The following is a 27,998-nucleotide window of genomic DNA, read 5'->3' on the forward strand; positions in this document are numbered from 1 at the left end:
AAGATCTACCGCCCTTCATGTGGTGACAGTGCCACATCTACCAAACAGTGGGAACAGTAGAGGTGGAGGCATCACATCAAGACCATGAGCAGGTTTAAGATGTTGCTCATGATGATGTTTACAGGCTGGAAGGATGGAAAAATATATTTGTAAAAAAATTAATGAGGCGTTTCCATCTATTTTCATGTTCATTAAAGGTCCATATAGTCTAAAGGTCTGTGTCCATGTGTAGTGTGATTATAGATCAGCTCTAGCTTCTATATTAATACTGTGAAAGTATCAAAGCCTCAGTCCACAGAGAAATGCACACAGCCTGTATTCAGAAACTGAGCCTTAAAACCAGCCGTCAGGACTTCTGGAACTTTGTGATGTCACAACAAAGCAGTCACCAAGCCCCGCCCACCTGGACCCACCATCCAAACCTTGCAGGATTTGGTTTCTCTGAGTGTTTTTACCTGAAATCTGCTGTATTTTAATTAGATCTTTCAGAAAACAGACTGACCTGTTGTCACTAGAGCTCCAGAGAGAAGCCTGAGAGAGGAGATGTAAAACTACACTGAGATGGTTTTTGGTTCTAAAAACCACAAATATATTTTCTTACGTATCAACACAGGGAAAGTGTTAAGTATGAGACCTTTAAACATTTTAATTTCAATGTTGAGAAATAATGAGACACAATTGGGAAAAAGACAAACATCTTTATTCACAAATCAAACAACAGATTTGGCTCAAATTCAAATCTGAATTAATTCAGTGAACTGTTAGTGGGGTGGGGGGTGGGGGGGTTTAATCAGCCACAGACCAAATGTTAGTGAAAGCATGAGGAGAAATTCAGACACAGTCTTAATCAGTATAGGAATCTGTGACTTTTACAGCTGTTACTTTAAGTGCACGTGCAGCGTTTCTAACACGTCAATCCTGTTCAGTGTGTTAACAGAAAAAGCAAATGCATGTAGACAAGTTCAAGAGCTGCACATGCAGGAACATCCTCTTTGCAAGAGGAAGCAGGTGGAGTTTACAGAGAAGCCATCATCAAGAGAGGCCCACTCATCCTCTAACTATTCATTAACACAACAGGGGTTTCTGAAGAAGTCTTCTTCAGAGCAGCAGTGGGTACATGAATGCAGCGTCCGGCCCGGAGGTCACAGGACAACAACCTGAACTCCGCATGGGTTTTCCACCTTCCCCACATTGTCTTCTGCTCCATTATCATGCTGTTGTACCAGGACCAGTTTAGTACCAGTTGGTGCACGAGATCATGAAACACATGTTGTCCACGTGCCTGTTTCCCATCCTGCACTGGGGCAGCTCGGCTGGGGCGTCTGTGAAAGTAATCTTCATAAAGTTACTTCTTGCAGATTTAAGGCAGCTTTATTTTCAAGGTGAGCATTGGTAAATACCATTTAAAATATGCAACTGATTTTTTTGTCGTGTACTTTGTCATGTATCAATATGAATATGAGCAGTGGTGGAAGAAACACCAGAACATTAGGGGTAAAAATCCCCTACTACAAGTAACAGTCCTGTATTCATAATCCAACTCAGTCAGAAGTGAAGTATTATCAGCACAATGTACTCAGAGTATCAAAAGTAAAATGATTTATTTAGAAAATAAACTAATGTATTATTCTATATGATATTATTAGATTAATTGAAAAGCGGCAGTAGCTGCTCCAGGTGGATCTGCTTTTAACTATTTTATTATACAGTTTATTCTAGTGGTTCCCAACCTAGGGGTCAGGACTCCTCTGTAGGGTCACTGGATAAATCAGAAGTGTTGTGAGATGACTAAAGGGAGATGAAAGGAGAAAAATTTGTTTTTCATTTTGATCTAATCCTTCCTCTTTTTTTTGAGAAATATTGAATAATTTCACCTCGTTGGGCCGGTTACAGTTATCTAAATAAACTATCTGAGAAGTTCAGAGGGAAAATGTCTCGTTGGTGAAGCTGCTAAAAATGTAGACAGTGTTTTCGTAGGTTGTCACAAGCCAAAAAAGGCTGGAAACCACTGGTTTCATCTTTACCGATGTGTTGTATTTTATAAGACTATCATAAATTTTTATGTTACATCTTAATGTGTAAAGTAGAAACAGCTGTCAGATGCAGATGATGTAGTGGTGTGGAAGTCCCTCATAACAGAGAAAAAGTATTTGGCTCCTGTGAATACCTTCAGACCCTGAAGTGTCAGCACTGGCAGACTCTTGGTGTTTTTCGGTCTTGTCCTCTCTCTCCTTGGCCTTCTTCTCACAGCTCTGCTCTCCTCCCATTATCGACTCAGCAGGTCACACCTGGGAAAACGTACACATGCACAGACACACATAAAGACCCACTGTGTCACAGTCTTGAATGGGCAACAGTTAAGAAAGAAAGCACATGGTTAGATTAGCTTAGCATAAAGACTGGGGGGGGGGGGGGGGGGGGGGGGGTATCAGTCTTTTGATCTAACTCTGCCAGAAAGTGGCTGTAATCATTATAATGTGATTTTGTAGCAGGTAGTTATTTTTAATCATGTTTTGATGTTTTCCAATTGCACAGAATGACTCGACATTAAATAAGACCTCATCTGATTCAAGTACAAACACTTTTGCTTTTGAGTGCAGGTTATTATGACAAGGTTTCAGGAGTGTAACTCCTTAATTGTGATTTTCTGACAAGCATTTAAGAGCTGATATTGAAAAGGTGGATGAAAATCTTTGCAGCAGGTCTGGATTAAAGGATAAGGCTGAAGATATTACTATATTATTATATCGTATAGAATATTATATGACATATTATAACCCATAAAAAGACTGAAGCCAACACTTTCTCCTACTGACGTATTATTCCTGCATTGTTTCCAAAAACTATTAAAAACACATCAGTGAGTCACAGTGTTGCACTGGGTGACATGTTCCTTCATCATCATGAACACACACACCGTGCTTTATTTTGATTCAGTCCCACACACACCGTCCTGCTGCCAGAGAACCAAATGTGGATTAATCCACCGCTGAAAATAGTCCCCAATAAATTCCCTATTTTCCTCTTGTTTGAGTAACGATTGTTAAAAACTACAGTTAGCAGCTGTTTAAGGAAATTACTGAAACTTTTTTTTTTCCATGAATCAATATATTTCTCACCATTTCTTAACATTTACAAATAAAATGGTAATGAAGTCAGATTATTAAGAGACAGGGTAATGCATTGTTGGTTAAGTCTTTTCATGGCGACTGCAATAAATAACACAAATATAGAATACTGCCAGCCTTATCCTTTTAATGTCAATAAATAAAATGTGACTTTATACTGTCAAAACAAATGATGAGGAAAGCTAGGGCTGGTCCTGACAACTTAACGTCATACAATATACAATACGTATACTAAGGCATAAAAATGTCAAAAAGTGCCACAGTGAGGAAAAAAACACCGTAGTATAATGAAGCATAACAACGTCGTTTTTATACCTTTGATCTCTTTCCTATACTATTTCGTTTTTATGACTTTTCATGCATTACTGTAATTTTTTTTTTTTTTTTTACTTTTTGGCTTTAGTATACCATGACATTCATGCTTTATTATACTGTCATTTTTGTGCCTTATTATAATATGATATTTTCATGACTTTTCAAACCTCACAATGCCTTAGTATACTATATCGTTTTTAATCCTTTTATGCCTTACTATACTGTCGTTTTTATGCCTTACTATATTATGACGTTTTTATGCCTTTTTATGTCTTACTATACTATGACTTTTTTACAACTTACTATACTATAATTTTGTATGTCTTACTATACTATGACTTTTTATGTCTTAATATACTATGACGTTTTTATGTCTTACTACACTATGATGTTTTCATGACCTTTTATGCCTTACTATACTATGACTTTTAAGGCCTTACTATACTATGTTGTTTTTATGCCTTTTTATGCATTACTATACTATGTCGTTTTTATGCCTTTTTAGGCCTCACTATACTATGTTGTTTTTATGCCTTTTTATGTCTTACTATTCTATGTCGTTTTTATACCTTGCTATGCTATAACGTTTTTTGGATTATTATGCCTTATTATACTATGTCATTTTCATGCCTTACTATACTATAATGTTTTTATGACTTTTTAGGGCTCAGTATACTATGATGTTTTCATGACCTTTTATGCCTTACTATACTATGACTTTTAAGGCCTTACTATACTATGTTGTTTTTATGCCTTTTTATGCATTACTATACTATGTCATTTTTATGACTTTTAAGTCTTACTATACTATAACGTTTTTACACCTTAACATGCTATGGCGTTTTTATGCCTTTTTAGGGCTCAGTATACTATAGTGTTTTCATGACCTTTTATGCCTAACTATACTATGACTTTTAAGGCCTTACTATACTATGTCATTTTTATGACTTTTTATGTCTTACTATACTATGTCGTTTTTATGCCTTTTTATGTCTTACTATTCTATGTCATTTTTATACCTTGCTATACTATAACACTTTTATGACTATTTATGCCTTAATATTCTATGTTCTTATTGTGACTTTTTAGGTCTTAATAAAGTATGAGGTTTTTATACCTAACTATACTATGTCGTTTTTATGATTTTTTAGGTCTTACTATACGATGACTTTTTTATGCCTTATTATACTATGATTTTGTAGGCCTGAATATACTATGTTGTTTTTATACTGTTTTAAGTCTTACGATACTATAACTTTTCAGGCCTTACTATACTATGATGTTTTTATGACTTTTTATGCCTTACTATACTATGACTTTTTATGCCTTGCTATAATATGACTTTTTAGGCCTCATTATACTATGACGTTTTTATAACTTTTAAGGCCTTACTATACTATGTTGTTTTTGTGACTTTTTATGCCTTACGATAATATAACTTTTTAGGCCTTACCATACTATGATGTTTTTATGACTTTTTATGCCTTACTATACTATGTCGTTTTTATGACTTTTTATGTCTTACTATACTATGACTTTTAGGCCTCACTATACTATGATGTTTTCATGACTTTTTATGCCTTACCGTTTATGCCGTATGTTGCTTTTATGACTTTTTACATCTTAATAAAATATGACAATTTTATGCCTTACTATACTATGTCGTTTTTATGCCTTACTATACTATGTTGTTTTTATGCCTTTTTATGCCTTACTATACTATGACTTTTTAGGCCTTACTATACTATGATGTTTTTATGACTTTTTATGCCTTACTATACTATGACTTTTTAGGCCTTACTATAATATGTCATTTTTATGACTTTTTAGGTCTTACTATACTATGATGTTTTTATGACTTTTTATGCCTTACTATACTATGACTTTTTAGGCCTTACTATAATATGTCATTTTTATGACTTTTTAGGTCTTACTATAATATGTCATATTTATGACTTTTTATGCCTTACTATACTATGTCGTTTTTATGCCTTACAATACTATGTCATTTTTATGACTTTTTATGCCTTACTATACTATGACTTTTTAGGCCTTACTATACTATGATGTTTTTATGACTTTTTATGCCTTACTATACTATGACTTTTTAGGCCTTACTATAATATGTCATTTTTATGACTTTTTAGGTCTTACTATAATATGTCATATTTATGACTTTTTATGCCTTACTATACTATGTCGTTTTTATGCCTTACAATACTATGTCATTTTTATGACTTTTTATGCCTTACTATACTATGACTTTTTAGACCTTACTATACTATGACGTTTTTATGCCTTACAACTATAACTTTATGGGCCTTACGATACTATAACTTTTTAGACCTTACTATACTATGATTTTTTTATGACTTTTAGGCCTTACTGTACTATGTCGTTTTTATGACTTTTTATGCCTTACTTTACTATGACTTTTATGCCTACTATACTATGATGTTTTTGTGCCTTTTTATGCCTTACTATACTATGACTTTTAAGGCCTTACTATACTATGTTGTTTTTATGACTTTTTATGTCTTAATTAAATATGACATTTTTATGCCTTACAATACTATGTCGTTTTTATGACTTTTTATGCCTTACTATAATATGTCGTTTTTATGACTTTTTATGCCTTACTATACTATGACTTTTTAGACCTTACTATACTATGACGTTTTTATGCCTTACAACTATAACTTTATAGGCCTTACGATACTATAACTTTTTAGACCTTACTATACTATGATGTTTTTATGACTTTTAAGCCTTACTATACTATGTCATTTTTATGACTTTTTATGTCTAACTATAATATGTCGTTTTTATGACTTTTTATGTCTAACTATAATATGTCGTTTTTATGACTTTTTATGCCTGACTATTCTATGTCGTTTGTATGTCTTACTATACTGTGACTTTTTAGGCCTTACTATACTATAATGTTTTTATGACTTTTTATGCCTTACTATACTATGATTTATTTATGACTTTTCGGCCTTACTGTACTATGTCTTTTTTTTGCCTTTTTATGCCTTACTATACTGTGACTTTTTAGGCCTTACTATACTATAGTGTTTTTATGACTTTTTATGTCTTAATTAAATATGACATTTTTATGCCTCACTATACTATGTCGTTTTTATGCCTTACAATACTATGACTTTTTAGACCTTACTATACTATGACGTTTTTATGCCTTACAACTATAACTTTATAGGCCTTACGATACTATAACTTTTTAGACCTTACTATACTATGATGTTTTTATGACTTTTAAGCCTTACTATACTATGTCATTTTTATGACTTTTTATGTCTAACTATAATATGTCGTTTTTATGACTTTTTATGTCTAACTATAATATGTCGTTTTTATGACTTTTTATGCCTGACTATTCTATGTCGTTTGTATGTCTTACTATACTGTGACTTTTTAGGCCTTACTATACTATAACGTTTTTATGACTTTTTATGCCTTACTATACTATGATTTTTTTATGACTTTTAGGCCTTACTGTACTATGTCTTTTTTTTGCCTTTTTATGCCTTACTATACTGTGACTTTTTAGGCCTTACTATACTATAGTGTTTTTATGACTTTTTATGTCTTAATTAAATATGACATTTTTATGCCTCACTATACTATGTCGTTTTTATGCCTTACAATACTATGACTTTTTAGACCTTACTATACTATGACGTTTTTATGACTTACAACTATAACTTTATAGGCCTTACAATACTATAACTTTTTAGACCTTACTATACTATGATGTTTTTGTGCGTTTTTATGCCTTACTATACTATGACTTTTAAGGCCTTACTATACTATGTTGTTTTTATGACTTTTTATGTCTTAATTAAATATGACATTTTTATGCCTCACTATACTATGTCGTTTTTATGCCTTACAATACTATGTCGTTTTTATGACTTTTTATGCCTTACTATAATATGTCGTTTTTATGACTTTTTATGCCTTACTATACTATGACTTTTTAGACCTTACTATACTATGACGTTTTTATGCCTTACAACTATAACTTTATAGGCCTTACGATACTATAACTTTTTAGACCTTACTATACTATGATGTTTTTATGACTTTTTATGTCTTACTATAATATGTCGTTTTTATGACTTTTTATGCCTGACTATTCTATGTCGTTTGTATGTCTTACTATACTGTGACTTTTTAGGCCTTACTATACTATAACGTTTTTATGACTTTTTATGCCTTACTATATTATGATTTATTTATGACTTTTCGGCCTTACTGTACTATGTCATTTTTATGCCTTTTTATGCCTTACTATACTATGTCATTTTTACACCTCACTATACTATGAGTTTTTAGGCCTTACTCTACTATAACGTTTTTATGACTTTTTATGCCTTACTATACTATGTCGTTTTTATGACTTTTTGGGCCTTACTATACTATGATTTTTTTATGACTTTTAGGCCTTACTGTACTATGTCGTTTTTTTGCCTTTTTATGCCTTACTATACTGTGACTTTTTAGGCCTTACTATACTATGTTGTTTTTATGACTTTTTATGTCTTAATTAAATATGACATTTTTATGCCTCACTATACTATGTCGTTTTTATGCCTTACAATACTATGTCGTTTTTATGACTTTTTATGCCTTACTATACTATGACTTTTTAGACCTTACTATACTATGACGTTTTTATGCCTTACAACTATAACTTTTTAGACCTTACTATACTATGATGTTTTTATGACTTTTAAGCCTTACTATACTATGTCGTTTTTATGACTTTTATGCCTGACTATTCTGTCATTTTTATGACTTTTTATGTCTTACTATAATATGTAGTTTTTATGACTTTTTATGCCTAACTATACTATGACTTTTTAGACCTTACTATACTATGACGTGTTTATGCCTTACAACTATAACTTTATAGGCCTTACGATACTATAAGTTTTTAGACCTTACTATACTATGATGATTTTATGACGTTTAGGCCTTACTATACTATGTCATTTTTATGGCTTTTTATGCCTGACTATTCTATGTCGTTTTTATGCCTTACAATACTATGTCATTTTTATGACTTTTTATGTCTTACTATAATATGTCGTTTTTATGACTTTTTATGCCTTATTATACTATGACTTTTTGTACCTTACAACTATAACTTTATAGGCCTTACGATACTATAACTTTTTAGACCTTACTATACTATGATGTTTTTATGACTTTTAGGCCTTACTATACTATGTCGTTTTTATGACTTTTTATGCCTGACTATTCTATGTCGTTTGTATGCCTTACTATACTGTGACTTTTTAGGCCTTACTATACTGTGACTTTTTAGGCCTTACTATACTATAACGTTTTTATGACTTTTTATGTCTTAATTAAATATGACATTTTTATGCCTCACTATACTATGTCGTTTTTATGACTTTTTATGTCTTACTATAATATGTCTTTTTTATGACTTTTTATCCCTTACTATACTATGACTTTTAAGGCCTTACTATACTATGTTGTTTTTATGACTTTTTATGTCTTAATTAAATATGACATTTTTATGCCTCACTATACTATGTCGTTTTTATGCCTTACAATACTATGTCGTTTTTATCACTTTTTATGTCTTAGTATAATATGTTGTTTTTATGACTTTTTATGCCTTACTATACTATGACTTTTTAGACCTTACTATACTATGACGTTTTTATGCCTCACAACTATAACTTTATAGGCCTTACGATACTATAACTTTTTAGACCTTACTATACTATGATGTTTTTATGACTTTTAGGCCTTACTATACTATGTCATTTTTATGACTTTTTATGCCTGACTATTCTATGCCGTTTTTATGCCTTACAATACTAAGTCATTTTTATGACTTTTTATGTCTTACTATAATATGTCGTTTTTATGACTTTTTATGTCTTACTATAATATGTCGTTTTTATGACTTTTTATGCCTGACTATTCTATGTCGTTTGTATGCCTTACTATACTGTGACTTTTTAGACCTTACTATACTATAACGTTTTTATGACTTTTTATGTCTTACTATACTATGATTTTTTTATGACTTTTAGGCCTTACTGTACTATGTCGTTTTTATGCCTTTTTATGCCTTACTATACTATGTCGTTTTTACACCTCACTATACTATGACATTTTAGGCCTTACTATACTATAACGTTTTTATGACTTTTTATGCCTTACTATACTATGTCGTTTTTATGACTTTTTGGGCCTTACTATACTATGATTTTTTTATGACTTTTAGGCCTTACTGCACTATGTCGTTTTTATGCCTTTTTATGCCTTACTATACTTTGTCGTTTTTACACCTCACTATACTATGACTTTTTAGGCCTTACTATACTATAACGTTTTTATGACTTTTTATGCCTTACTATACTTTGTCGTTTTTATGACTTTCTATGTCTTACTATACGATGACTTTTTATGCCTTACTATAGTATGAAATTTTTATGCCTTGCTATACTATGACTTTTTAGGCCTCACTAAACTGTAATTTTTTTTATGCCATTTTAGGCCACACAATACTATGATGTTTTCATGACTTTTTATGCCTTACTTTACTATGACTTTTAAGGCCTACTATAATGTGATGTTTTTGTGCCTTTTTATGCCTTCCTATACTATGACTTTTAAGGCCTTACTATACTATGTTGTTTTTATGACTTTTTATGTCTTAATTAAATATGACATTTTTATGCCTCACTATACTATGTCGTTTTTATGCCTTACAATACTATGTCATTTTTATGACTTTTTATGCCTTACGACTATAACTTTATAGGCCTTATAATACTATAACTTTTTAGACCTTACTATACTATGATGTTTTTATGACTTTTAGGCCTTACTATACTATGTCATTTTTATGCCTTTTTATGCCTTACTATACTATGTCGTTTTTACACCTCACTATACTATGACTTTTTAGGCCTTACTATACTATAACGTTTTTATGACTTTTTGGGACTTACTATACTATGATGTTTTTATGACTTTTAGGCCTTACTGTACTATGTCGTTTTTATGCCTTTTTATGCCTTACTATACTTTGTCGTTTTTACACCTCACTATACTATGACTTTTTAGGCCTTACTATACTATGTCGTTTTTATGACTTTTTATGCCTGACTATTCTATGTCGTTTTTACCCCTTACTAAACTATGACTTTTTTATGCCTTACTATACAATGATTTCTTTATGCCTTATTGTACTATGACATTTTTATACCTGACGATACTATGAATTTTTATTCCTTACTCTACTATGTTTTTATGCGTTACTATACTATGACGTTTTATGATGTTTTTATGCCTTATTATACTATGGTGTTTTTATGCCTTATTATACCATGACTTTTTATGCCTTAATATAGTATGACACTTTGATTACGTATTTATTACGTTTTTATGCCTTCCTATACTATGAATTTTTTTGCCTTACTAAAATATGACTTTTTTTATGCCTTACTATACTATAGTGATTTTATGCCTTACTATACTATAACGTTTTTATGACTTTTTTATGCCTTAATATACAATGATGTTTGTTGACATTTTGATGCCTTAGTATAGTATCCATTGGTGAAATGGTCATGTGGTGGCGTAGTGGTCAGAACTACTCTTTCTCAGTGGCAAGGTGCTGTGTTCAATTCCGGGGCCTTTCTGTGTCGGGTTTATGCCTTGCAATACAATGAGTTTTTTAATGCTTCAATATAATATGGCGTTTTTATGCCTTACCATACTATGACTTTTTTATGCCTTACTTTTCTACGTCGCTTTTGTATGTCGTTTTTGTATGCGCAGAAACAATGCATATTGTATGCAAAGCCTAAAAAGTCATAGTATAGTAAGACATAAAAAGGCATAAAAACAACATAGTATAGTAAGGCATAAATAGTCATAAAAATGACATATTATAGTAAGACCTAAAAAGTCATAAAAATGACATATCATAGTAAGACCTAAAAAGACATAAAAACGACATAGTATAGTAAGATATAAAAAGTCATAAAAACAACATAGTATAGCAAGGCTTAAAAACTCATAAAAACATCATAATATAGTAAGGCCTAAAAAGTCATAGTATATTAAGGCATAAAAACGTCATAGTATAGTAAGGCCTAAAAAGTCATAGTATAGTAAGACATAAAAAGTCATAAAAACATCATAGTAAAGTACGGCCTTAAAAGTCATAAAAACGACAAAGTATAGAAAGGCACAAATGTCATAAAAAAGTCAGAGTATAGAAAGGCATAAAAACATCATTGTATAGTAAGACATAAAAAGGCATAAAAACAACATAGTAAAGTACGGCCTTAAAAGTCATAAAAACGACAAAGTATAGAAAGGCACAAATGTCATAAAAAAGTCAGAGTATAGAAAGGCATAAAAACATCATTGTATAGTAAGACATAAAAAGGCATAAAAACAACATAGTATAGTAAGGCACAACAAGTCCTAAAAATTACATAGTATAGTAAGGCCAAAAAAGTCATAGTATAGAAAGGCATAAAAAGTCATTAAAATATCATAGTATAGTAAGGCCTAAAAAGTCATAGTATAGTAAGGTATAAAAATGTCATAGTGTAGGAAGGCATAAAAAGTCATAGTATAGTAAGGCATAAAAAGTCATAAAAACGTCATAGTATATTAAGGCATAAAAAGTCATAGTATAGTAAGGCATAAAAACGTCATAGTATAGTAAGGCCTAAAAAGTCATAGTATAGTAAGGCATAAAAACGACATAGTATAGTAAGACATAAAAAGTCATAGTATAATAAGGCATAAAAAGTCACAGTATAGTAAGGCATAAAAACGTCATAGCATATTAAGGCATAAAAAGTCATAGTATACCAAGGCATAAAAACGTCATAGTATAGTAAGACATAAAAAGTCATAGTATAGTAAAACATAAAAAGTCATAAAAACATCATAGTATAGTAAGGCCTAAAAACTCATAGTATATTAAGGCATAAATACATCATAGTATAGTAAGGCCTAAAAACTCATAGTATATTAAGGCATAAAAACATCATAGTACAGTAAGGCATAAAAAGTCATAAAAACATCATAGTATAGTAAGGCCTAAAAAGTCATACTATAGTAAGGCATAAAAAGTCCTAAAAACATCATAGTATAGTACGGCCTAAAAAGTCATAAAAACTACATAGCATATTGAGGCATAAAAAGTCATAGTAAAGTAAGGCGTAAAAACGTCATAGTATAAAAAGGCATGAAAATGTCATTGTATAGTAAGACATAAAGGGAATTAAAAACAACATAGCATATTGAGGCATAAAAAGTCATAGTAAAGTAAGGCGTAAAAACGTCATAGTATAAAAAGGCATGAAAATGTCATTGTATAGTAAGACATAAAGGGAATTAAAAACAACATAGTATAGTAAGGCCTAAAAAGTCATATTATATTAAGGTGTAAAAAAACGTCATAGTATAGTAAGACAATAAAAAGTCATGAAAACCTCATAGTATAGTAAGGCATAAAAATGACATAGTATAGCGAGGCTTAAAAACTGATAAAAACGACATAGTATAGTAAGGCCTAAAAAGTCATAGTATAGTAAGGCATAAAAACGTCATAGTATAGTAAGGCCTAAAAAGTCATAGTATAGTAAGGCATAAAAACGACATAGCATATTAAGGCCTAAAAAGTCATAGTATAGTAAGGCATAAAAACGTCATAGTATAATAAGACATAAAAAGTCATAGTATAGTAAGACATAAAAAGTAATAAAAACATCATAGTATAGTAAGGAATAAAAACGTCATAGTATAGTAAGGCGTAAAAAGTCATAGTATATTAAGGTGTAAAAACGACATAGTATAGTAAGGCATAAAAAGTCATAAAAACATCATAGTATAGTAAGGTCTAAAAAGTCATAGTACAGTAAGGCATAAAAAGTCATAAAAACATCATAGTATAGTAAGGCCTAAAAAGTTATAGTATTGTCAGGCATAAAAACGACATAGTATATTACGGCCTTAAAGTCATAAAAACGACATAGTATATTGAGGCATAAAAAGTCATAAAAACAACATAGTACAGTAAGGCATAAAAAGTCATAAAAACATCATAGTATAGTAAGGCCTAAAAAGTTATAGTATTGTAAGGCATAAAAACGTCATAGTATAGTAAGGCGTAAAAAGTCATAGTATAGTAAGGCATTAAAACGTCATAGTATAGTAAGACATAAAAAGTCATAAAAACATTATAGTATAGTAAGGCATAAAAAGTCATAAAAACGACATAGTATATTGAGGCATAAAAAGTCATAAAAACAACATAGTACAGTAAGGCATAAAAAGTCATAAAAACATCATAGTATAGTAAGGCCTAAAAAGTTATAGTATTGTAAGGCATAAAAACGTCATAGTATATTGAGGCATAAAAAGTCATAAAAACATCATAGTATAGTAAGGCATAAAAAGTCATAGTATAGTAAGGCATAAAAACGTCATAGTATAGTAAGGCATAAAAACGTCATAGTATAGTAAGACATAAAAAGTCATAAAAACAACATAGTATATTAAGGTGTATAAACGACATAGTATAGTAAGGCTTAAAAAGTCATAAAAACATCATAGTATAGTAAGGCATAAAAAGTCATAAAAACGACATAGTACAGTAAGGCATAAAAAGTCATAAAAACGACATAGTATATTGAGGCATAAAAAGTCATAAAAACATCATAGTATAGTAAGGCGTAAAAAGTCATAGTATAGTAAGGCATAAAAACGTCACAGTATAGTAAGGCCTAAAACGTCATAGTATAGTAAGATATAAAAAGTCATAAAAACGACATAGTATAGAAAGTCCTAAAAAGTCATAGTATAGTAAGGCATAAAAAGTCATGGTATAATAAGGCATAAAAGCGTCATAGTATAGTATGAAAGGTCAAGGTATAATAAGGCATAAAAACATCATAGTATAGTATGGCATAAAAACATCCTAGTATTATAAGCCATAAAAACATCATAAAAAGTCATAGTATAATAAGGTATAAAAAGTCATAGTATAGTAAGGCATAAATATTCATAGTATCGTCATGCATAGTATAGTAAAAAGGTCATGTATAATAAGGCATAAAAACATCATATTATATTAAGGCATAAAAACGTCATAAAAAGTCATAGTATAGTAAGGCATAAAAAGTCATAGTGGTGACATTTTCATGCGATTTTTAGACAGAAATTAAACTCATACTTTGATATAGCCACAATTTTATGTTTACACCAGCTAGCAACCTGACTGCTAGACTACAGAAGACAGAAACCAGGGTTAGCTTGCTAGCTAACATGGTTTAATAACATCAGTTGACATTTTTCTGGTGACGTTAGGTACCACTTTGATATTTTCACATGATGTGAGCCTTCAGATAGCCCCCCCCTGCATGCCTAAAGCAGTTGTCTTGACGATGTAGCCTCTTGGAGGGCACATTGGAATGATCTAATATCACTTCACTCCAATCCTAGTAAGGAATAAATATTCACATCATTTTTCACTCAAATATTAGTATGGACAATTCTGTCCCCCCAAAATATTGGTAGGGGCATGTTCCTACCGTCCATATGCAAACCTGCACCCCTGCATTCAGATGTGTGTGGTGGGAGATGAAATGAGATAGAGAACAGAGAGTGAGAGTGGACAGAGATAGAGAGACCTTGATGGAGAGGAATACAGATGCAGATAGAGAGGAAGAGGAGGAGAGAGGGATCACAGCCTCCCCCTGGTTATCAGCTTGGACATCTCTAATCCTGTCCAGAGTGATCCGTCCTGGACGCCAATCCAATCAAACACAACACAATCAGTTCAGCGGACACAGCTGATGGGATCATTTTACTCCGCTTAACACGTTACACGATCGCTGAGCAAGCCGTGAAAGCTTTCCCGGTGGTCTGTAATGCATGCTGGGAAATTACACATGACGAGGAGGGTTTTTAGATGTTATTTTCTCAGGAGATGAAAACAGCCAAGCAGCAGTGTCCAATAGGGCTGCAACTAATGACTTCTGTTGCACTGATGTTTCATCTATGTCAGAAAATGGAGACGAATATCACAAGGAGCCAATTGATTATTTTGTGTGAACAATACTTAAAAAACCCAAAGAGATTCAGTTTATAATTATGACTCCACAAAAATCCACAAATCTTTACCCTGGCGAAGCTGGAGTGTAAAGAACTGACAATTAATGGCAATTAATATGTTTCTTTTTTGTCAATCTTTGTAAATTTTTAATCAGTTAGAGTCAGTTTTTATCAGTTTAATCAGTCAGATTAATCAATCTGTCAATAAAGTGTCAGACGGTATCGAAAGGTGCTATAATATCCCAAAGCCCAAGATAATATATACAAATTTCTGGTTTTATTCAACAGCCCAGAGGTCTCACGAGTTGTTATCAGTGATTGATTTTAAGTTTAAAGTCTGAAGAGGTGAAAGGCTGCAACTAACGATCGTTTTCATTATCCATCAATCTGCCAATTATTTTCTCAATCAATGATTTGCCCAAAGTTATTCAGTTATTATCAGATAAGACAAAGATAAACCAAATTCTCATAGCTGAGGGGCTGAAACCCTCAAAAATGACTTTAATAACCATCAAAATAGTAAGAGCTATTTTTTTTAATGTTCCAGTGACAGACTTGTCTCAGGACTCCGCTGAATCACTTAGCTCAACAGTTAATCAACCTGTTCTCCACATCAGCGTCAGTATCCTCATTTCAAACACATTAAGTCAGTGGTTCTGAAAGTGGGGTCCACTGACCTCTGATTTAGATGACATCATCGGACCACAAGAGCTTTCAAAATAAAATCATATAAGAGGAAAGGAAAAAGAAAAGAAAAGAAAAGAAAAGAAAATCTGGTATGAAACAGTTGCATATTCAAATGATGTTTGATGTCAATAATGACGTCACAGTTTATGCGACCAATCATTATTTATGGCAATTATTTGTGTAACAAGTGGAAAAGTATCCTAAACAACACACCTGCCAAGTTTGAAGTCTATCAGATGAGCAGTGGTTTAGAAAATGAACAGACAGACATACAGAGATTTCTCTCCTATTAATATGATTATTTTATTTCTGTCTATGAAGAATCATCCTCGCAGTAAATGAAAAAATGTTGTGCTAGGCTACATGATAGGCTGCTATGTAGGCTATATACACAACAGTGATTTAGGGGTGCCAGCGAAAAGGGGAGTCATTTATTTTCACTCTAATTCCTTCCATAAGTAACACAATGACAGAACGTATGACTCTTCTGGTCATGGGTTTCAAAGGATCTGCTGGTCCAGACATGAGCCACAAGCTCGTGGGCAGCTGGGACGTTTCTGTCACTGATTCTGGGATAAACAGGAACAAAATGCTGCTGAATATTTTCACACTCCCAAAACTGATTTTACTCCCAGCACAGTGACAAATGGAGATTGTAACCAGAGGGTCAATAAGCTGGTAGAGGTAATGGGTGGCAGTGAATTAGAGAGCACGTCTTTTAAAATGAGAAATTAACTGCTTCTCAAATGTGTAACGGCTTTGGGCTTCTGGCCTGAACCGCCAAGCAATAACTTGTGATAATTTTTCACATAAAAGTTAATTATGGGTCCAACCTTTACTCCAGACCTAAATATAACATCAGAGGGAGACCTGCTGCTGGACGCACATAAAAACGTAGCCCACAGCAGAGCAGCGGCAGTGAGTAAAATAAACTGCAGGTGTAATGACTCGAACTGTCCATGACATCTCAACTCTGAAGTCTCCGAGCATCCAGCTCAGGGAGGGGACCTGGACCTGGACCTGAGCCTGGAAAGACCCGGAGTGTTTTGGTTCTGAATCACACACCCTGAAGCCTCAGTGTGAGATCGTAATTTATATCCGACTGTCTCATATGTTGTATGTTGTTGGTTTTTATTTGTTTCCTTGAGGCTGTTTTTGTCTCTTTGTAGTAATCGTTTCTGTCTTTGTTGTTTATTGTGTAATGTGAATAGTTTTTACAATATTGGGACATTTATTATGTACGTTATGTATCTCTATTTATGTAAATGTATAATTGTAAGAGCTCAATTTCATGTTTGTTTTTATATCTGAGGAGTTCATTGATCAATCAGTTCATTGATTATTTTATATGCATACCAGAATGATTGGTGGGTTCTTACAGTTTTCTTTTAAAGTGAGTGAAATGTAAAAGATAAAAAGGCATCAATTGAATTCATGGAGAAAAGCTGATGTTGTGTTGAGCACTTTAGAGAAATCTGGGGGTTTCTTTTATTATTTTTCCTTCCAAAATAAAGCATATCTTATTGGATTCCGCTGTTTAAATGGAACAGATGAGTGGTATAACAAGTTAATCTGAGCCACACATGCTTCATTCATGAACTTAAGAGCGTTTCAATCAGCATTCAGCGCCGTCGCCTCACTTCCCCTCCCCAGCTGTCTGTGCAGCATGAATCACAGCCAGGAGAAAGCCGGGCTAAATATAGCTCCCCTCTTTCTCTCAGATATTGTTTTGTTTTGACCCGTGCGCCTCCTTATCTCCGCCGATGCGAGCCGATCTTCGGCTGGAAATAAAGTGAATCTGTGGTTCCTCTCGACCCAACACTAAACCTTCATGTGACCCACAGTGTGCGGCTGCAGGGGGTTCACTTCTTCCTCCTCCTTTCCTGTCTCTCTTTTCTTATGTGATTTGATACCTCAAGGGTTGGTAGTTTGATTCCTGGGGACTTTGAACTCTGCTGACCACAGGCTATAGGAATTAATGGCAGGATAAGTTTCCACAGTTTTCTTTTCTTTTCCTTCAGTAAATGAAGCTCTTCTGTCATGAATGGGCTTCACCCGTTAGGATATAATTAAGATAAATAACCTCACACCAGCAGATTAATTACACCCTATCTGCATTATTGATTCGATTCAAGTGAGAGTTAGTCTGCCTCAGCTTTATTCTTCTTCCTCCACTTTAAGACAAAGGTATTACTAAATCAGAACCATCATACAAAGCTGCAATGATTAGACAATCAGCAATAATCTTATCAGCAATGAATTATATAGTCTAATAATTGATTAATTTTAAGGAAAAATTACAACAGTTGTTGGTTCAAGCTTCTTAAATGTGAAGATTTTGTGCTTTTCTTTGTCATATATAATAATAAACTGAAAATCTTTGAGTATTGGACAAAACAAGAATGTCAACCTGGGATATGGGACATAATAGTGAACATGTTTCCCTATTTGCTTGTCATAGACAAAGCCACAAACTGACTAATTGAGAAAATAATCAGCAGATTAATTAGTCACTAATAATGTGTACAGTCAGGCCTGATTGCCAAATGCATAGCTTTATTTTTCATTTTATTTTTTTCAAACTTTATTTTCCTATTTATGTTTAAAATTATGGCCGTGCCTCATCATTGTCCTGTATTGTCATATACCCTGTATTATACTGTTTTAAGGATATGTGGGGAACCCAAAGATGAATCCAAAATGTGGACAATGATAATAATAATAATGATAATAATAAAGAAGCAGCTAATTAAAGGTGGACTAGGTATATGGGTATATTTACATGTAGCCTTTAATCAACTTTTTATGGCTATTGTAAGAGCCTTTATGATATAACAGTGTCAGATTTAGTCCATGCTTTGTCAGGATATGGTCTTCTGAGAAACCATAATACCATACATACATATATATTGCATAAATAGTAACTCATAACTTGTAACTTGTGAGTGTAACATGTTGGATTCATGTCGACCACAGATCGTTTTAATTCACCTCCGTGGTTGTGACTGAAAATATCAGGCATGTTTACAACACTCATAGCTCCGCCTCCAGAGACAGGGAGGAAAAAGACAGAGAGGTGTGTGTGTGTGTGTGTGTGTGTGTGTGTGTGTTGTGTGTGTGTGTGTGTGTGTGTGTGTGTGTGTGTGTATGTTAGCTGCTGTCAGGAACATAAATTAATTTTATCCCACCTAATCGACCCCCACGTAGCCTACGAGACCCGTCCGCCTCTGTCGGCCGCCGGTTCGGATTAGTTTGCGGTGTTTCCAGGCAGAGTCTCCCGACAGACGTGTCGGCGAAGCGGCTCACTGCAGAGATCGTTAATGTCTGAGACGATAGCTCACTCGTTATATCTCAAGCCGCAACCTCCGGGGATGAAAAATGAAGCCGACACGGAAGTGCCGGCTCCTCGAATGGCCACTTGAGGCTCCAACAGTGAGCCAATCCCCATAGACTCCCATGTTAAAATGCCCAACTTTACAGCAGAAATAAACAAGTTTAATGGCTAATTTCCTCTTTCATAACTGTATGGGGGGGGGGGTGAATTTTTATATAACTCAACTGTTTACATTTTATTAAGGCTCAAAGTTCTGCATAATTTAGGGCGTGGCCTCTTTGAGTGACAGGTGGGTGAGCGTATGCTTGCTACAAACCAGCACGCACTGACATCTTGACTACACACACAGAAAACCAGTAGCTAGTCAGTATTTTATAACAACGTAAAAGATTGCATTGACTAACAAGTGGAAGTATTCAAAGAATAAAAGCATGGAAGCTTTAGCAAAGATCAAAATCAGTTGGCCTGTGTTTATATTGTTTAAATTAATAAATAACATCCTGTTATATATTATATTTTTCATCCTCCATGTTCCATCAACACAACATAGATTCTGTACTGAGAATGAGTATTATTTTCCCATTCTGCTTTACTATCAAGATGGGTTAGGGTTAGCCTCTACTATGTACGGGATGTAGGGATGTAGTTGAGACAATTGTCTGGTGCAAACATCAAACCAGCTGGTTAAGGATAATAATTAGTTATTGACAACATATGAAATCAATCTGCATGGATGAAACATGAGCACCTGCAACAACATAAACAAATTCCCTGTGAGGCATCAGTAAACAGACAAAAACAGAGAGGAGTGATACCTCTTACTTCACATACACACTCTTTGTCTCCTCCTCCGTTCTGGTTTGTCCTCCCCTCAACTCCCCCACCCCCACCCCCCACCTGCTGCAGTGACGTCACACAGGTGGCGAGCTAATGGAAGTGTCAACAAACAAGACGTCACACGGAGGGGCCGACGTGATTGGCTCGGAGCGTCGATCCCGGTGCTGCACGAGGATAGAGGAGGAGGACGGCGACGGCTGCAGTTGCTATGCAGGTTATTGAAGAGGGAAGGCAGTTTAGAGATTTTTTTTTTTTTTTTTAAATGTTTCCTTTTCCGTGGCTCATTCACGAGCACAGAGGCACGCACGCGCGCGCGCACACACACACATGCTGAGCATCTGGGGGTAAAAACATCAGTGTTTGTGAAGCAGCTGATGTGAGGAGGAGGCAACATGGAAATACCTGATGAACACAAATCTGTAAAAGCGGGAAGTTACACATCTGTGTTCTTCAGGCTTCGAGCTGCAGCTCATTCAATCTGAAATTAAATTAACTACATTAAAGTGCAAAGTCTCAGCTTTAATTTGAGTAGGTTTACATCAGAACTGTGTGAGAGATACAGCCCATATAACACATAATGCTCAAGGTTTTGAGGTTGAAAAGTAAGAGGACGGACACATGAAGTCAAACAAAATCTTCATATTTAACATTTAATGGAAAATCCTTCAAAGATCTGAAGTCTCAGACCCACAGGCCTCATCAGACGCTTCACAGCCTCCTTCAGTTGATCAGGTGACTGACTCTTGCTCTTTGACCGTATGTTTACGATCATTGTCCTGCTGAATGATGAAATGTTCGTCCAGTGAGGTTTGATGCATTTGGCTGAATCTGAGCCGCACTCTGTGGACCGACCTCTGCGTTCACCCTGCCGCTTCCATCAGCTGTGAAATCATTAGTAAATGCCAGTGAGTCAGTTCCACTGGAGCAAAACATACATGAGTCAGAGCAGAACCACCACCGTGTTTGATAGATGAGGTGGTGGCTTTGGGTCAAGAGCTGTTTTCCGCCACGCTTTCCATCATATTGATGGATGTCCATTTTAGTTTCATGTCCACGGGTCTTACTAACAGTTTCTTTTTATAAAATAAACAAAAACAATTATAAAGTTCATTGCTGATTATTTAAAATATATTTTATAAAGGAGCCTTTGATTGAAATTGTACAAAATATTAACATAATCAGGGATACTGTCAACACTCAGGTTACATCTCTTATCTTATATTAAATCTAATTCTTATCATTTCACCTGCATCTATCGCTAGTAAACTATAGGAAGGCCCACGTCTGGTCTGAGGAATACATGAGCTGCCACATTCTTCTTTTATGGGTTAAGGGTAGTAAAAATGAAAATGTTGTATGCAGGGTTTTGTGCGTACACATCGTTCATACATCTACATAATTGATTACTAAAGAAATAATCATAAGACTAATAAGAAAATACGTGTTAGTTAGATATAAAACTAAGCAGGTTGTATACTGCACATAAACATACATATACTGTAAATAAACCCCCTTCTGTTTGTATATAAATAAGTACATTAATACATTACACTGTAAAAAAAAGCTAAGTTTTCTGTTTTTTAAAATTGTGAACAAAAGTTTGTAAAATTACAAACATTATCTGTGAATTAACAGACAAACTTCTATTTTAGACAGTATGCCAATAATAATGAATTACATTTATTTCCCATTTTTGTAAAGAAAAATTACTGTATTATTTATACATTAATTTTTCAGCTTTCTCAAATTACATACAAATCTATGTAAAATGACAGTAATTATCTGTAATTAAAAATGTAGCTTGTTATTATAAAGGTTAATGTCCATACTTACAATTTAAAGATTTTCTCTGTAATTTTAGGGAAAATCTTATTAGTTTTACATTTATGTGACTTCTACATTCAAACTTTGTAATTCTGGAGGCAAATGTAGCAAACTTTTTTTCATTACATCAAACATTCAAACTTCAAACAAAAAAAAGTACTGGAATGTATCCCAGCATGCACTGGAAGGAAAGCAGGAAAATAGTTTATCACACAACAACAACACAATAACACACAGGCACACACACACATTCAAACCTATTGACATTTAAGAGTCCTCAATTAATTAAATGTGCATGTCTTTGTTCTAGTAATCAGAGTCCCTGGAACAAACATAAGGAGAACATGCAAATTATTCCCTTACCATATTGAGACTTTTATTTTGAAGGTTAATCCAAATCATGGAGATGGTGTTTGTGTCAATCATTCTGTCAATAAGTGTGTGTGTTTGTGTTGAAGTATGACGCAGCAGTAGAGCTCCAAAGAGGGCTGGGTTTGGTCGTTTGGAAGACGTCTCCTCATTCATTCTCTATGGGAATTTTTTCGCCTTTTATCAGCATATACTTTGCCATGGTTACTCGAATCTTTAAGAATATAGAGTATATTGTCTGGGTTTTCTCAAAGCTGCGGGACTAGTTACACAACGAAATTTCGATACAGAAGATGACCAAGACGAATAAGTATGCAGATTAATAATATATGCCTTCAAGGCTATTGCAATGCAGGCACATAACTAGAAAATAGGAAAAATAGGTGAGACACGACAACTTGAGTCTTAAGGAGATACCCTGCTGAACTCTATTCAGTGTTTTTAATGGCTCCTTTTATTCTCTTTTGTAAATGAAATTGAGTGATACTAGAGCTACTATGGAGTAACATGTGAGGCTACACGGGAAAGTGGTCTCAGACTTCGACACCACTGTATATAAACTAACACTATACTGAGAGGTGTTCCTAATATTTTGTCCATCCCATTTATAGGAATTAGATTTGAAAAAATATTAGGAACACTTCTCAGTATATCCCTGCACACTTAAACATTACTGCAATCACAGCCTCCACAATGACCATTAAAATAAACCAACACTTCTCAAACAGATTCAGTAAATACTGAACATTATAATCCTCATTGCTGCAAGAGGTTGTAGGTGTCCCCAAAGATCCAGACCTTGGCTGGATGGAAAAAAAAACATTATAATAGAGAGAAATCAGATCAATATCATATTGTAGAGTTTAGAGAAAAAGACCAAAGAAACAGCACTCTGATTAGATGATCACAGATATCTGAAAATACATTATTCCCTCAGCTTAGTTGTAATAAACAGTCTGCTGAACCGTTTTACATTAAAGAACAATAGAATAGAAACTAATACTCAGTTTGGTGTCATTGTGCAGGTGCACATGTCATGATGGTTCTCAGCTCTCAGTGATGTTCTTTATTCTGACAGAGACAGAATCATTCCAACAGATGTTTTGACTCCTGTCATCAATAATGAAATGAACTAGAGCTGAAAACTATCCGACTAACACTGAACCAAACTTAATATGAACAAACACGACACACACGTCATGCTCTGCTCTTTAACAGCACGTCCAGACAGGTGGAAAGCCACATCCAGATTTACTCGTGTTGCTTCTTTTCTTTGCCGTTAAACAGTGGTTTCTTGTCGGGAGCGGTCCTTCGGGATGCAGATGAATATTACCTTTTAGGAGGTTCAGCCATCCCTGTGTTTCTGTGATGCTAACCTCAAGCTGCTGGAAGTTGTTCTTGACTCACACAGCGTCTAGTGTCACAAAGTGGTATTACAACACAGGACAGGTCGGGGCTGGCTGCTGCGCATGCACATTTCAGTAGATAACTCTGAAATACAACAGATGGAGGTCTTGATCATGACATCGTCACTGTGGCTGCTTTACACACTGTTGATAGTGTTAATTAATTTTTTTTTTAACATTTTAAACTAAAGTTCTGGCCACATCTTCTATTAAACCTTTACAGCAAAACCACCAAAGCTGACATTTAATAGTAAAGCTACATGTTCTTTGCCCACATTGCAAACCGACTTACAGTTTTGACACTTAAGTTAAAACAAAGACATTGAGCTTAACTTGACTGATATTGACACATTTGATGCATACAAAACATATTGTGATTTGATTTGACAGTATATAAATCTATGCTTGGAAAATAAAATACAATCATGCTTTCCCTTATACTTACATTCAATTTGTGATGTACAAACATTTGTATTTGCCCATTTTGCATTCAGGCCAGTAGATGTCGCACTGCTCACATGAAGCATCAAGATATAAAACCTTTGTAGAACCACTTTGCTGAGAAAGGAAAACCTCCAACGCTGTGGGACTCACATCCAGGCAGTTGATTTCTGCAAGCAAAAAAGATACAACAGCCCATGAAGTATTTAAGAGTATTTCACTTACTGACCGCAGACTGCTCACAGAGCCAGGTTTCAGTTCACTACAACCACATTGGCTTCTGGCATCCATCTTCCCAGTCACCATATGTTGGCAGGCTTTATGTTACGACCCAGCTAGGGGAAAAGGGAAGCAACATAAAACCAGGTGTTATTGGTAAATCAGATTTACTGATTTCATTTATTGCGTAAACAGGAGGGCAAATAAGTAAACAAATATACTAACAAAGCAAGAGGACAACTGAAGTAGGGGAACAGGAGCCAACAAAGAACCCAACTATGCGATTCTAACCAACCCAAAACACAAGAAGCAGCACCCCTGTTCCTAATGTGTCCAACAGCCTTTTTCTAAGGGTGTGATGCACAATCAGAATTTTAAACCTAGCCCAGTCCCCAACAATCACTACCAGCATCTCAAACCAAATCACAAATTACACACAAATGTTCATAAAGGAGGTACAGAGGGGTGCTGCCTATCATGTCAGCCACCACTAATGATGTGTGGGCCGGGCTCGTAAACTCTCTTCCTCTGATGCTTAAACTGAAGCAGCTTTGGTGAGGACTGACAGGATAATTGCCGCACCAATAGGAGAAGATGGCCGTGGAGTCGGAGGCTCCTCCTCTCTGCTCCGACCAATCCTGTCACAGAGGCGGCGCAGCCTTATTAGCATACAGACAACACACACTTTAAAATCCAGGTGACTTCACTGAAGCTCAGTTGAACATAGTTTTATATCATGCAGAAAGTTGAACAAGAAAGAGCAGAACTGATGACAGAATTATGGAAGATTGCGCCAGTAGAGGATAATATTAAAAGTACTAGAAAATTCCTGGAGAAGTTTTGAATGTGCCTGATGCTTGGTGCGTGTACTTCACTCCTCAAGTATCAATCTTTACAAAGGACATTACATTGAGTCTCATTCATGTCGTAGAGACTCATCCTGACACTGATCTCAGTCACTGCAGGTGTCCCTCTAAAAGCCTTTTGAAGCTGTCACGACTGGCTAAAATAACCTCACACTGATGGTTTCAAACACAAATGTGTCCCCACAACCACAGCAAGACATGTATACACACATGTACATGCCCTAACAGAAGTTGATCTACAATAAAGCTGTACCACTATATCCCCATACAGAAGATAAATGGGCCATTTGGGTCCGCAACATTTGATGAGATGCATAAGGCACAAAAATGTGCAAAAGTAGGTTTCCAAATCTTAAAACCATTAAGTCAAGTACTGTTACCATGATATTAAATGAGAAAATATTATTTATAAAGACTAACAAAATATCACCATTAAATGTTGTTTTTTATCAAACCTTTATTATTGTCAGGATTATATGTGTGTCCCTATTTACATAAGATATTTTTTTAATAAAAACATACTTTCTTGTAAAAATTTAATGATTTGTGTGTGTCCCTCATTTTGATTTACCACCCGTCACATTAACATGTTTTGTCGATAAACAATGTACTGTTGCTTTTAACTGATATCACAGAGAGGAAGTGACATCATTTGAGGCTTTGGAGCAGCCAGGGACAAAAACAGACAAGTTCTGACCGGCACATAACAAATGTCTAAACAGCTGGTCTGTCCTCTCATCAGAGGGAGCTGAACTGAAGTGGTTTTCTGGCATCATCATCATCATCATCATCATCATCACAGCCCATTTGAGAACTAAGGATGTCCGTGCAGTCTCCTTTGTCCATACATGAGGGCCTCCTTCTGTGGGCATCAGTCATTCAGACAAACACTTTAATTCAGACATGGTGGATCACAGTTAATCACACACATATACCAGCTGTCAGGACAGGTGCATGAATACCTGCTTCAGTTGAGGACTCCTGTGTATGAATTCACAGTATTAAATGACAAACCCCTACAATTTAAGATAAAAGAAACTTGTGCTACAGAAAATGGACCAGACTCAGTGAATAGCTCCCTAAGCTTAACATGTCCTATGATAACTATTAATTTAGCTATACAGACTAATGAGCAGTGATAACTAACATGTCTTTGGGGTCATCAGGTGGGAACCTCCTTTCACCAGTGTTTTGTCTAGTTGGTCCCACGACACCTCCAGGAGGCTAGACAGTGATCACTGGCGTCCCAGAGTCACTCCCCTAATGCCAGCCATCACTGCTCCTCACACCACGACTATTTTCTTTATCTTGCCTATGCTACCACAAACAACACCATCATCAACTCTGACAAAACACACTAGCAGATTCAGCAGATTCAGCAAACAAACTCCCCTAAACAGTTGGAGAAAGTGGCGGCCATTTTGAATGAGGGAGGTAGAGTCAATGAGAGATGCCTTTTTGAGCTAAACTCTCCCCCGCCGGATTAAGCTGTGCTCCTAACTCCCTTACCAAAGAGACAACAGACCTTCCTACAAATCCTCTACATCCTACTTCCACTGGACAAATCCTAACTTTCCATCCTCGCTGCACCCACTTAGAAGCTCTAATGATTACCTCCATCGCCATTGTGAATGCCAATGGAGAAATCGTGCACCCTGCCATAATGCCTAGATAATGCCAAGATAATGTTCTATTATACACTGTGTGAGAGTGAGTTAATTGTTCAACTATATTTATCTTTGTCCTGCAGATGTTTGCATGTTTGGGACAAGGTACGGTTACCATAGCAAACACTAAGTAATCAGCTAGCTAGCTAGCTAGGTGATGCACTTTGCTAACCTAGCTAGCTAGCTAGCTAGGTTAGCAAAGTGCATCTGTGATTCACATTAACTCTAATATTAATTTGGATGTTAACTGTCTCCTGTTCTCCGGTCAAAACACGTAGGGAAAGAAACGCTGTAGCTTTTATGAGCATCATACACGTTAAAACTGTAGGACGTTAAAGAAAATAAACATTTACTCACCGAAAGAAACAGTTTATCAGCGTCTCTCCAGTCTGTTAGTGCCGAAGAACGAGCCATAATTACTGTGAACCGAAAACTCATTAAAACTAAAGAACTAACAGTAAAACTGTCAGTGCAAAATTCCTCCTCCGCCGACAAATATTAAGAAAAATAACAGAAATTTAACACAACTGCTTCAATACGATGCACTCACGACCCAAGCTCCCCTCCGGTGATCGACCTCCCGGCCTGCCGCGTCATCTGATCAATCATTGCACACCAGGCATATCAATCAAACAGACACGCCCCCAAAAACACCTGTTGTTCATCTGAGCCCCGTGATCACTGTCGTCTCTCTGAAGTTTATAATATATACAGAGAGAATATTACAGATGTTCTTTCATACAGAGACTGAA

General features: G+C 34.8%; 2 long non-coding RNA genes across 3 annotated transcripts; both read right to left on the minus strand.

Annotated features, from left to right (window-relative positions):
• Window positions 1-683: 683 nt before the first annotated feature.
• LOC130175154 (uncharacterized) lies at window positions 684-19,611 on the minus strand. Its single transcript, XR_008828708.1, has 3 exons — window positions 19,472-19,611; window positions 2,168-2,288; window positions 684-1,322 (listed from the first exon to the last, which is right to left on the minus strand). It is a non-coding gene; the product is annotated as an uncharacterized LOC130175154 (long non-coding RNA).
• A 1,479-nt stretch (window positions 19,612-21,090) lies between these two features.
• LOC130176649 (uncharacterized) lies at window positions 21,091-27,994 on the minus strand. Of its 2 annotated transcripts, XR_008828902.1 has the most exons (4): window positions 27,604-27,994; window positions 24,499-24,664; window positions 23,981-24,138; window positions 21,091-21,335 (listed from the first exon to the last, which is right to left on the minus strand). It is a non-coding gene; the product is annotated as an uncharacterized LOC130176649 (long non-coding RNA). The 2 variants fall into 2 exon arrangements; XR_008828900.1 differs by having other exon boundaries at window positions 21,091-24,138.
• Between the last annotated feature and the right edge of the window lie 4 nt (window positions 27,995-27,998).

The sequence above is a fragment of the Seriola aureovittata genome, chromosome 2, assembly GCF_021018895.1.
Source record: "Seriola aureovittata isolate HTS-2021-v1 ecotype China chromosome 2, ASM2101889v1, whole genome shotgun sequence".
Taxonomy (NCBI): Eukaryota; Metazoa; Chordata; class Actinopteri; order Carangiformes; family Carangidae; genus Seriola; species Seriola aureovittata.